The sequence below is a fragment of the Schistocerca nitens genome, chromosome 6, assembly GCF_023898315.1.
Source record: "Schistocerca nitens isolate TAMUIC-IGC-003100 chromosome 6, iqSchNite1.1, whole genome shotgun sequence".
Classification (NCBI taxonomy): Eukaryota; Metazoa; Arthropoda; class Insecta; order Orthoptera; family Acrididae; genus Schistocerca; species Schistocerca nitens.
In genome coordinates, this window is record NC_064619.1 from 625,498,197 (window position 1) to 625,510,450 (window position 12,254).

Below are 12,254 nucleotides of genomic sequence, written 5' to 3' on the forward strand. Positions count from 1 at the left end.
GCATTATTTTCTGCGTTACGTTTTCTTCTGTTTTATTTTCCTGCTGTTTATTTGCTGTTTATTTGCTACAATATGTTTCCAACAATTTTGACATCCGACATGATGAAAAACTTGCTCATAACTCATCTGCGCCACTCTTTCACATTCCTGGCATATTTATATGTATGTCGTTAGCACATTTATGTCCTCCAAAACAGAATCATCAGCATCAATTATTCAATTTTCGTGCCACCGTTTTGATGTTCAGTTCCAAGTTTTGTCCAAAGTCTTCCTTTCTCTCAAATCCCAAGCATCTACACCCATGTAACAACTCATCATTGAATTCATTTGATTGAAAAACGCAAAACGACTTCTACGTTATCTTCTTCAACAGATAACAACCTGCATAAGCGTCGTTTTCTATAATGTCGTTTTAATGTTTCAGTAACACTTTGATCGATTGGTTGTAGCGACAATGTCACATTAGCAGGCAAAATTTTTACTGTAAACATTCCATTTTTTTCTCTCCAGCAGTTTAGCCATAAAAGTGGAACTTTCTCTTGTTTACCAATTTTAAATTCAAATGGCTCTGAGCACTATGGGACGTAACATCGGAGGTCATCAGTCCCTTAGAACTTAGAGCTACTTAAACCTAATTAACCTAAGGACATCACACACATCCATGGCCGAGGCAGGATTCGAACCTGCGACCGTAGCGGTCGCGCGCTTCCAGACTGAAGAGCCCAGAACCGCTCGGCCACTCTGGCCGGCTACCACGTTTCGTTTTGAATTTTTTTTACTTCAGCGATAAAAAAGTGTTATCATACCAGTCAATAAATATTTCGGCATTCATCCATGCACTTTTATGGGTTTTATAGGTTGAGGGGACCCTGATATTTTAGAAGCAGCAGGAGTTTTTGGGTTTTCCGATGAGGAGCAAACGCTTCTTAAGGGTCCCTGTAGTGCTTGCTTGTTACCCGCTGTTTACTAGTTTTATATCCTGGAGCTGAACACTCTCGCCGAAAAGTTAAAATATTTAGACGGTAACGATTTCCAATTTCACCCGGTTTCATCAGCGTTGTAAACAAAGCCCAGGTCATAGTCATTTATCCGAATTCTTTTTTTTTTTCTTTTAATCATATTTCAAAAAATTTCCTGCATCTGCATCAGCTGACATTTTTTCAGCATGTTCACCAGTTCGCAAATTCCTTGACAAGACGTAAACCAGTACTACTATCCGTTACTTGCCACAAACGATTCATTGGCCCTATTTCTTTATTTTACTGTAACGCCCTTTAACAGAGCTAAGGACTAGATATTGGTTTCAGCTGATCGTTTTTGTAAAAACGAAAAATACAAAATTTCTTTTAAAAGTTAATTTTTCGGTTGCTTCAGAACTTTTCGATATTCATTCCCGTCTTCACTATCAAGATTGCAGGTGTACTTCAAAGTTGAATCGGTATTCTTCTTAATACCGCCATCGCAGCAGTACCTATACTACAACGATCGGCTAACTTACGACCAGTTTCTCCTCTTTTAATGAATCAATAATTCTTATTTTATCTTTAAGCGATGACACCACTCTGTTGTGCTTTGACATTTGTAAGGACAAACGCGACACGGCGCAGCGATTGGCATATGTTTTATCTCAACCAATAATGAACCGACCGTGTCAGAAATTGTGCGTGGTGCGGGTGGGTAGTGCCAGCGCGACGTGTCCGAGCACGTACGGACTACACTATATTTTCTCGTGGTTGATAATCCAGACAATCGCTAATCCGCGTAACTGAGGTGCATATAATAGAGTCTCTATTCCTAAAATAGACGAATTCAGCGGCATTTCACTCCTCAAAATCCGACCACCAGTTTCGGATTAATTACACTGATGTCCAAAATTACAGCAACAAACGAAAATTTTTCAAGGTTGCCTTTATTTTGCCTCAAAACGGTATAAACCGGCAACAATAAAGTAGAAACAATATAAAGTATACATAACGTAAACAACCGCAACGTGCATAACAGTAGACAAAAATGTTCGTTTTTTCCATCTTAACGGATTTGCACACGCGTTTCGACAACTGGTTAATGTGCTCAGCATGCGGTGTGACCACCTGTGGCAGAAATACAGGTCTGACAATGACGGGGCATGCTGTGAATGATGTTCAATATCATGTTGAGACAGTAACAGCCATTCTTCCTGCGGAACTGCTCGCAAGTCTTGGAGAGTGGTTGGTGGATGCTGACGTATTGCAAACCGTCGCCCCAATGCATTGCAGACATCCTATATGGGATTATAATCGGAAGAGCGAGCAAGCGACGCTATGTGTGCAAGATCTTCCGTCTCCAAGAAAACATCACCCACCTGTGCTCTATGAGACTGAGCATTATCGTCCATCAGTACGAAGCCTGGGCGCACAGCACCACGCAACTACCTCAGATTAGGTCCCAAGATCTCGTCATGACACCTGACGGCAGTTAAACCTTGCCAGTTCACCCATACAGTTTCAAGAAAATGTCTTTGTGTGCTCAGCATAATCCCTGCCCACACCATTAGGGACCCTCTTCGATGTTGGCTTCTTTCCATAATGTTTGGATCCTGAAATTGTGTTCCACGGTCCCTCCAGATGCGAATCCGTCGAGACTCACTCTCCGGACGAAATCGGAACTCATTTGCGACAAGAGCATTGGCCCATTGTTCGACCGTCCAGGTGGTATGTTGACCATTCTAGATGTTTCCTTCTGTGAAGATACGTCAGACGTACACATGCAGCAGGTCTCCGATAGTAAAGGCCACTCTGCCGGAGCCTTTGTACATCGTCTGCCTCAATATAAAACGTCCAGTGGATCTGCGACGTCAGATACCAGCTGCCGTGAAGTACTAAGGTGGTACTGTCCTGACTTTACAGTCAAATAACGGTCCTCGCTTTCTGATGACAAGTGTTCGAACCTACCCTGGTTTTCAGGATACAGTCTCGGTCTCTATAAGCTGTCGCCACTCCCGAGGAACAATAGAACGATTCACATTAAGCCATCGGGCCATTGTACTGCTTCCGTTCTTCCCAGGCTCTCCACCGCAGAAGTCTGGTAGGCGTCTTCTCTGTGCCAATTGCACCGTCTGTGGCTGTGTACACAGCGACTGTGGATGTGGGAGTAACCGGCAAGCACTACCCCGTTTGATAGGTGCCCTGACGTCATCGTTGGCGTGGTTGCCCATTGCCCGAACTGCCATCTTCCGTACAGAACACGATCGTACGGACATCTGCTGATAGTTTATATGATGATACAGGGTGATTCAAAAAGAATACCACAACTTTAAAAATGTGTATTTAATGAAAGAAACATAATATAACCTTCTGTTATACATCATTACAAAGAGTATTTAAAAAGGTTTTTTTTCACTCAAAAACAAGTTCAGAGATGTTCAATATGGCGCCCTCCAGACACTCGAGCAATATCAACCCGATACTCCAACTCGTTCCACACTCTCTGTAGCATATCAGGCGTAACAGTTTGGATAGCTGCTGTTATTTCTCATTTCAAATCATCAATGGTGGCTGGGAGAGGTGGCCGAAACACCATATCCTTAACATACCCCCATAAGAAAAAATCGCAGGGGGTAAGATCAGGGCTTCTTGGAGGCCAGTGATGAAGTGCTCTGTCACGGGCTGCCTGGCGGCCGATCCATCGCCTCGGGTAGTTGACGTTCAGGTAGTTACGGACAGATAAGTGCCAATGTGGTGGCGCTCCATCCTGCTGAAATATGAATTTTTGTGCTTCTTGTTCGAGCTGAGGGAACAGCCAATTCTCTGACATCTCCAGATACTGTAGTCCAGTTACAGTAGCACCTTCGAAGGAAAAGGGACCAAAAACTTTATTGGCTGAAATGGCACAGAAAACGTTCACCTTAGGCGAGTCACATTCATACTGAGTTGTTTCCCGCGGATTCTCAGTGCCCCATATACAGACATTGTGACGGTTGACTTTCCCGTTAGTGTGGAAAGTTGCTTCATCACTAAACACAATCTTTGAAACGAAAGATTCATCTGTTTCCATTTGAGCAAGGATAAAATCACAGAAATCGATTCTTTTAATCTTATCAGCTGCAGACAGTGCTTGAACCAATTTCAGACGATAAGGTTTCATAACTAACCTTTTTCGTAGGACTCTCCATACAGTTGATTGTGGAATTTGCAGCTCTCTGCTAGCTCTGCGAGTCGATTTTCCTGGGCTGCGAACAAATGCTTGCTGGATGCGTGCTACATTTTCATCACTCGTTCTCGGCCGTCCAGAACTTTTCCCTTTGCACAAACACCCATTCTCTGTAAACTGTTTATACCAACGTTTAATACACTACCTATCAGGAGGTTTAACACCATACTTCGTTCGAAATGCACGCTGAACAACTGTCGTCGATTCACTTCTGCCGTACTCAATAACACAAAAAGCTTTCTGTGGAGCGGTCGCCATCTTAGCATCAACTGACGCTGACGCCTAGTCAACAGCGCCTCAAGCGAACAAATGTACAACTAAATGAAACTTTATAGCTCCCTTAATTCGCCGACAGATAGTGCTTAGCTCTGCCTTTTGTCGTTGCAGAGTTTTAAATTCCTAAAGTTGTGGTATTCTTTTTGAATCACCCTGTATTGTGAACTGAGACACAGGACAGGGAAGTAACAGTTTGTCGCTTTAATTTTGGACACCAATGTATAATATTTAGAAATTAGGATTTATCCGTTGTCGACATCTACATCTACAATACTACTTTGCAATTCACACTTAAGCGCCTGGCAGAGAGTTCGTCGAACCACTTTCACTCTATTTCTCTACTGTTCCATCTCCGACAGCACCCGAAAAGCAAAAAAGAGTGAATACTTAAATTATCTCCGTGCGAGCTCTGCTTTCTTTTGGTTTACTACGATAATCATTTCTCCGTATGTAGGTGGGCATCAACAAAATATTTTCGCATTTGTAGGAGAACGCCGTAGATTAAGAATTTCGTGAAAAGGGCACTCCGCAACGAAAAACACGTACATGACATCCGTCACACCCTCTTCCCAATTTCGCGATAATGCAGAACGAACTGCCCCTCTATGAAATTTTTACACGTCCTCTATCAGTCGTACTTGCTAACGGCCGCATACCTCACAGCAGTACTCTAGCACAGGACGGGCTTGCGTTGTGTAGGCAGTCTCTTTAGTAGACTGTTGTGTCAATAAAACTGAGTCTTTGGTTTGCCTGCCTCACAATATTATCTATGTGAGCGATCCAGTTTAAGTTGTTCATAACTGCAATCTATAGGTTTTTAGTTGAACTGGCGGCCTTCAGATTTGTGTGATTTATCGTGTAACCGAAATTTAGCGGATTCCTTTCAGTGCTCGTGTGGATGACTTCACACTTATCATTGTTTAGGTTTAATTTGGGAAATTTGTGGTAAGTTTCTATGGGACCGAACGGCTGAGGCCATCGCTCCCTACGCTTACACACTGCTTAATCTAACTTACGCTAACGACAACACACACACACCCATTCCCGAGGGAGGATTCGAACCTCCGACGGAGGAAGCAGTGCGGACCGTGGCAACCCGCATTAGACAACGCGGCTATTTAGGTTTAACTGCCACTATTCACACCAGACAGATATCCTGTCTAAATCATTTTGCAATTAGCTTTGATCTTCGGATGACTTTACTGGACGGTAAACGGCAGCGTCATCTGCAAACAATCTAAGATGGCTGCTCAGATTGTTTCCTAAATCATTTATATAGATTAGAAACAGCGGAGGTCCCATAACACTTCGTTGGGGAACACCAGATATCGCTTCTGTTTTAGTCGCTAACTTTCCGTCAGTTACTATAAACTGTGCCCTTCTGACAGGAAATTGCTAATCCAGTCGCACATCTGGGACGATACTCTATAGTCTATAGCCACGCAGTTTCATTAGAAGCAGTTTGAGAGGAGCAGTATCAAAAGCCTTTTGGAAATCTATGAATATGGAATCAGTTTGAGATTCCCTGTCGATAGTACCCATTACTTCGTGAAAGTAAACAGCCAGTTGTGTTTCACAAAAACGATATTTTCTGGGCCGTGCTCACTGCGAGTCAACAGATCGTTTTCCTCGAGGTAATTCGTAATGTTTGAACATAGTATATGTTCTAAAATCCTACTGAAAACCGACGTCAGTGATATGGTTCTACAATTCATCGGTTTGTTATACTTCCTTTATTGACTATTGAATTTTTAGGTACTGATCTTTCGTCGAACGAGCTGTAGTTTATGATTGTTAAGTACGAAGATATGAGCATACTCTGAAAGTAATGTAATTGGTACATGCTACAGTTTGAACCAGCGGACATGCCACCATCAAGTGATTTTAGCTGCTTGCTACTCCGAGGATATCTGCTCCTACGTTACTCATATTGGAAGCAGTTCCTGATTCGAATTCTGCGCTATTTATTTCGTCTTCTGTGCTGAAGGAATTTCGGAAAACCGTGTTTAGTAACTCCGCTTTAGTGGCACTGGCATGGGTAACATACGACCAGAATCTCTTTGGATTTTCTGTCGGATTTCGAGACAGTGTTTCGATGTGGAGACCATGACAAGCATCCATATTGTTGTTCGCGCTGTATTTCGACCTTCTGTAAAACTAAGCCAGTCAGTGAAACTAATTGCTTCCTTATGTACAAGTCTGTGGTCTCATGTACAAATAATGCAACACGTCACGTCGGATTAGGAGGAAACGTTATTGCATCGCCGCTATACTGGTATGAAAGGGACGCAGAGGAAATGTAGCTCTCATTCTGTTTGTCTCGTTCACGTGTGGCGAGTGCCGGTTACTCTGAAAAATAAATGTCTTTCACAAACGAAGAGAAACTAGATATGCTACTTCTTTACGGACAATGTAGAAGAAATGCAAAGGGAACAGTTGACCTGTACGAACAAAGCTATCCCGGCAGATTGTGTCCAAAAAGAATGACGATTTAGCGACTGTGCAAAAAAATTGTTCTCGGAAGAACACTGGAATATTACGCAGAAGCTAAGGAGCAAACTTAAACAACGAGCAGAGCGAACGTAATAGATATTCAGGAAGCTGTTGCTCATAATCCAGACGTTCGCTCCAAACAAACTGCAAATGCCGTTAGAATAAGTGAACCCTGTGTTGTTTGCATTTTGCGAGCAAACAAATTACTTCTGTACGTATGTCAGTTCACCAGCAAATCAACCAGAGGGACGGGAGAAATGGAAATTCTATCGCTCGGATCTGTTGCAACATCAGAACTCCAGATCATTTCTTTAAAGAATCTGAAACATCTCATGTACATTTGTAATCGTTGTTTGTCCTGTTGAAAGACGTACGGAAATACGTCACGTTGCATCTCCGACAATAATAGAATTATGACTGAGAACAAAAAGAAAAAGAACCACTCTTCCTACCAATCCGAAAATCAGTTTCAAGTACCTGACTGCGAGTTTTAAAATATTCTCTAACAACTTCTAACCACTGTTCTGCAATGCTCCTCTACGCAACGGACAAACTTACCTCGCCTTGCCGCTGCATCTGCGTGATCAACAACATGCTAAAAACATTTCAAAAGCAATATTGTAATCCATGCAGAGTACAATGCATGGTCATAATAATTGCAACAACTACTGCCATATTCCTTTATATACAGAAATTGAATGATCAGGATGGCTTTGGTCAACTAGCCGTAAACGGTGTAAATAATAATGAAAGAAACCAGTAAAAACTTTAATTTACTATACTCGCAAAACAGAGTATTTAAACACTGACAAACTTTATACAGATTTAATTTTTCCACAATGTCTATAGTCAATAAACACGTTTGTGGCCACAACAAACACACGAGTACTATTCTCAATGCATTCATACACAAATCTGGCAAAATCCATCCATTCCCCAAGAAAGCAACAACTACGTGCAACAAAAAGGCAAATTACCAAAAAATCTTCAACTAATACTGAAGTCTCCTCCGTCGCCAATAGTACGATCACGACAGGCTACGACCTCTCATGTCGCGCCGACTCTCCCCACCGCAGGCTGCGTCCGACCACTTCCGACTCCTCTCAACAATTTTTCGCCCGCTGCTACTCGCCATAATAATATCTCAGACTAAGGATTTGTGTGTGCACGCCACAGCAGAACCATTGGTTAACTTTGCAAAGCAGTATTAACGCGTAACTTTCAAATTCACCTCTCCGATGGAGCTACGTTTACAAATCATGGAAGGCTGAATTTAAGAAATACGCATTACTACGCTGACCCGTTCTGGCTTACGCACGTTTAACATCAGAGACAGTGGAGTGTTGAAGATTGGTGCCGGACTTATGGAGGCTACATAACAATTATGTCTATAACTGACTGAATATAAACATCTTGTTCATCATTAAGGCAAGTCATGAAGCCGTACTAAAATAGATTCCTTTTCATCTGCACTGGTGTCTTGAAAGCAGTTCAACCTCTTGCACCTGAAAACATAAAAGAATCCTATATAGAAACATAAAAATGCAGAAAATGCAGTAAGTGAAGCAGGCAAAAAGGAATACAAACGTCTCAAAAATGAGATCGACAGGAAGTGCAAAATGGCTAAGCAGGCATGGCTAGAGGACAAATGGAAGGATGTAGAGGCTCATCTCACTAGGGGTAAGATAGATACAGCCTACAGGAAAATTAAAGAGACCTTTGGAGAAAAGAGAACCACTTGTATGAATATCAAATGCTCAGATGGAAACCCAGTTCTAAGCAAAGAAGGGAAAGCAGAAAGGTGGAAGGAGTATATAGAGGGTCTATACAAGGGCAATGTACTTGAGGACAATATTATGGAAATGGCAAGAGGATGTAGATGAAGATGAAATGGGAGATATAATACTGCGTGAAGAGTTTGACAGAGCACTGAAAGACCTGAGTCGAAACAAGGCCCCGGGAGTAGACAACATTCCATTAGAACTACTGACAGCCTTGGGAGAGCCAGTCCTGACGAAACTCTACCATCTTGTGAACAAGATGTATGAAACAGGCGAAACACCCTCAGACTTCAAGACGAATATAATAATTCCAATCCCAAAGAAATCAGGTGTTGACAAATGTGAAAATTACAGAACTATCAGTTTAATAAGTCACGGCTGCAAAATACTAACGCGGATTCTTTACAGACGAATGGAAAAACTAGTAGAAGCCGACCTCGGGGAAGATCAGTTAGGATTCCATAGAAATGTTGGAACACGTGAGGCAATACTGACCCTACGACTTATCTTAGAGGCTAGATTAAGAAAAAGCAAACCTACGTTTCTAGCATTTGTAGACTTGGAGAAAGCTTTTGACAATGTTGACTGGAACACGCTCTTTCAAATTCTGGAGGTGGCAGGGGTAAAATACAGGGAGCGAAAGGCAATTTACAATTTGTACAGAAACCAGATGGCAGTGATAAGAGTCGAGGGACATGAAAGGGAAGCGGTGGTTGGGAAGGGAGTGAGACAGGTTTGTAGCCTATCCCCGATGTTATTCAATCTGTATATTGAGCAAGCAGTGAAGGAAACAAAAGAAAAATTCGGAGTAGGTATTAAAATTCATGGAGAAGAAATAAAAACTTTGAGGTTCGCCGATGACATTGTAATTCTGTCAGAGACAGCAAAGGACTTGGAAGAGCAGTTGAATGGAATGGATAGTGTCTTGAAAGGAGGGTATAAGATGAACCTCAACAAAAGCAAAACGAGGATAATGGAATGTAGTCGAATTAAGTCGGGTGATGCTGAGGGAATTAGATTAGGAAATGAGACAAAGTAGTAAAGGAATTTTGCTATTTGGGGAGCAAAATAACTGATGATGGTAGAAGTAGAGAGGATATAAAATGTAGACTGGCAATGGCAAGGAAAGCGTTTCTGAAGAAGAGAAATTTGTTAACATCGAGTATAGATTTAAGTGTCAGGAAGCCATTTCTGAAAGTATTTGTATGGAGTGTAGCCATGTATGGAAGTGAAACATGGACGATAAATAATTTGTACAAGAAGAGAATAGAAGTTTTCGAAATGTGGTGCTACAGAAGAATGCTGAAGATTAGATGGGTAGATCAGATAACTAATGAGGAAGTATTGAATAGGATTGGGGAGAAGAGAAGTTTGTGGCACAACTTGACTGGAAGAAGGGATCGGTTGGTAGGACATGTGTTGAGGCATCAAGGGATCACCAATTTAGTATTGGAGGGCAGTGTGGAGGGTAAAAATCGTAGAGGGAGATCAAGAGATGAATACACTAAGCAAATTCAGAAGGATGTAGGTTGCAGTAGGTACTGGTAGATGAGGAAGCTTGCACAGGATAGAGTAGCATGGAGAGCTGCATCAAACCAGTCTCAAGACTGAAGACCACAACAACATAGAAAGATATTCTCGATTGACTGCCGTACTAGCAGAGGCAATGCCAAAATGTGCGCAGTGAACAAGAGCAGCCTCATGGACGATCCATAATAAGGTTTAGCCCAAACCCTAGTTACAGTGTTAAAAAAACTGTCAGTAACATCGAATATAATTAAAAATTACCTGCAGTCACATCCTTTAAATTTAGCTGGTATCCGTTGTCCTTTATAGTTAATATATTCTTGACCTTTTAGCTTTGCTGTTTTTGAAATATTCCTCTTCCATGTTGAAGGATTCCTTTTCCTTTTCTTCCCTTGTCTACTTCCTTCCTGTTGTGATACAGTGACGCCTTCCAACGCTTTGGGAAATAAAACTGGAAATACTGTCAACAAACGAATGTGCAGGTTAACAACGTACACTTTCAGCTGTTTCCCTCCACTGAATAAGTTGTACAGGTTAGCCAGCATGCTCTGCACGTTGAAGTTAACATTTCTGTGTGAAGTGTCCAACTTCGTGGATAAAATGCAGTTGCTTAGCAAGAAGGGCTTCAGTCCTGGACTGAATTCCTTTCTGCATATAACTCAAAACAAGAAGCTTCAGTCTGTGTATTTCCAAGCACTGGACGGAATACGTTTTTGCTCAGAATGATGGTAACAGCCATAAAGATACGATTTCCATCATAATCCCATTTTCACAATTTTGTGACTAAAGCCCTTTCTGTATGGAGCGATTCAATTGGCTTTCACTTCACTGAAGAAACCTTAACGGCAAAAAGATCCGCACAATTTCTTGCCGAAGTAGTTACTAGCTCTTCTTGAGTAAGTCGCAGTTGAAATATATAATACGGGATGAACAAGAACTCCACAGTCAAAGTTTCAGAACTGATTGTACGTACTAAAATAAGGAAAAAATGTCTAGACATGGGTCCTAAAGTGTATACCTTAAGACCTATAAGTACATGTTCATCTTCGCTACTGTGAGACACATCTTGTTTACTGAAAACCGGGTAATACGGACTAAAACAAGACAAACGTGTCCAATAAACATGGTCAATAAAGAGCATACGTTAAGGGCTATGAACAATTGTTAATTTTCACTAGTGTAATACATCTCTCTTCTAAAAAGAGCTGCTTGCTTTCCATGTTTTCGGAGGAGAAGTGTGTACCAAAACAAGGAAAAAAAGTCCAGTAAACAGGGGCACTAAAGTGCATGACTTAAGAGCTATGAACGCCTGTTCATGTTCGCTACTGTGAAACACATTTCTTGTACTAAAAAAAGTAGTTGTAGCATTTTGGAGCCTATGCTTACGGGACTTTTTTTTCGTGTTTTGGTTCATACTAACTCCTCCCAGTACATAGAAATCAAGGGCTTGTAGTAGAATAGGTGTGTTTTACAGTATCTAAAATGAACAAGTGGCCATTGATCGTAAGGTGTGCGTTTTAGAGTCCATGTTTATTAGACACATTTTTGTTGTTTTGGTCCTTACTACCACCTACGACATTTTGTCGGTCTAGTTTTGGTTCAGGCTGTATATGCGCTAGCTGGACGACGGGTGTGGCTAGGAATGCACTCACCCAGGTCTTCCCTCGTCCCTGGTTGGGATGTGATTGTGTAATCAGCAGGCCTGCACATCGCTTTATTTGATGCCGTTGGAGATTTTTTTCTCGCAGGTAATCTCAAAGATGAAGCTCATGCACAGGTGTCGACGACATAAGAAGATTTAAAACATTGTACTGTTGCAGCACGTGCAGTGACACCGAAGTAATCACCTCAGTCCGTCCAAAAGCACTTGCACTAGCGACTACAAACATGTCTTGTGGTAGACGGTACGCATTTCGAGCACTTAATCGCATAAATGGGTTTTCGAGGAAGTTTTTATGATCAGATTCTTTTCAGATCTCCTGTTTATTG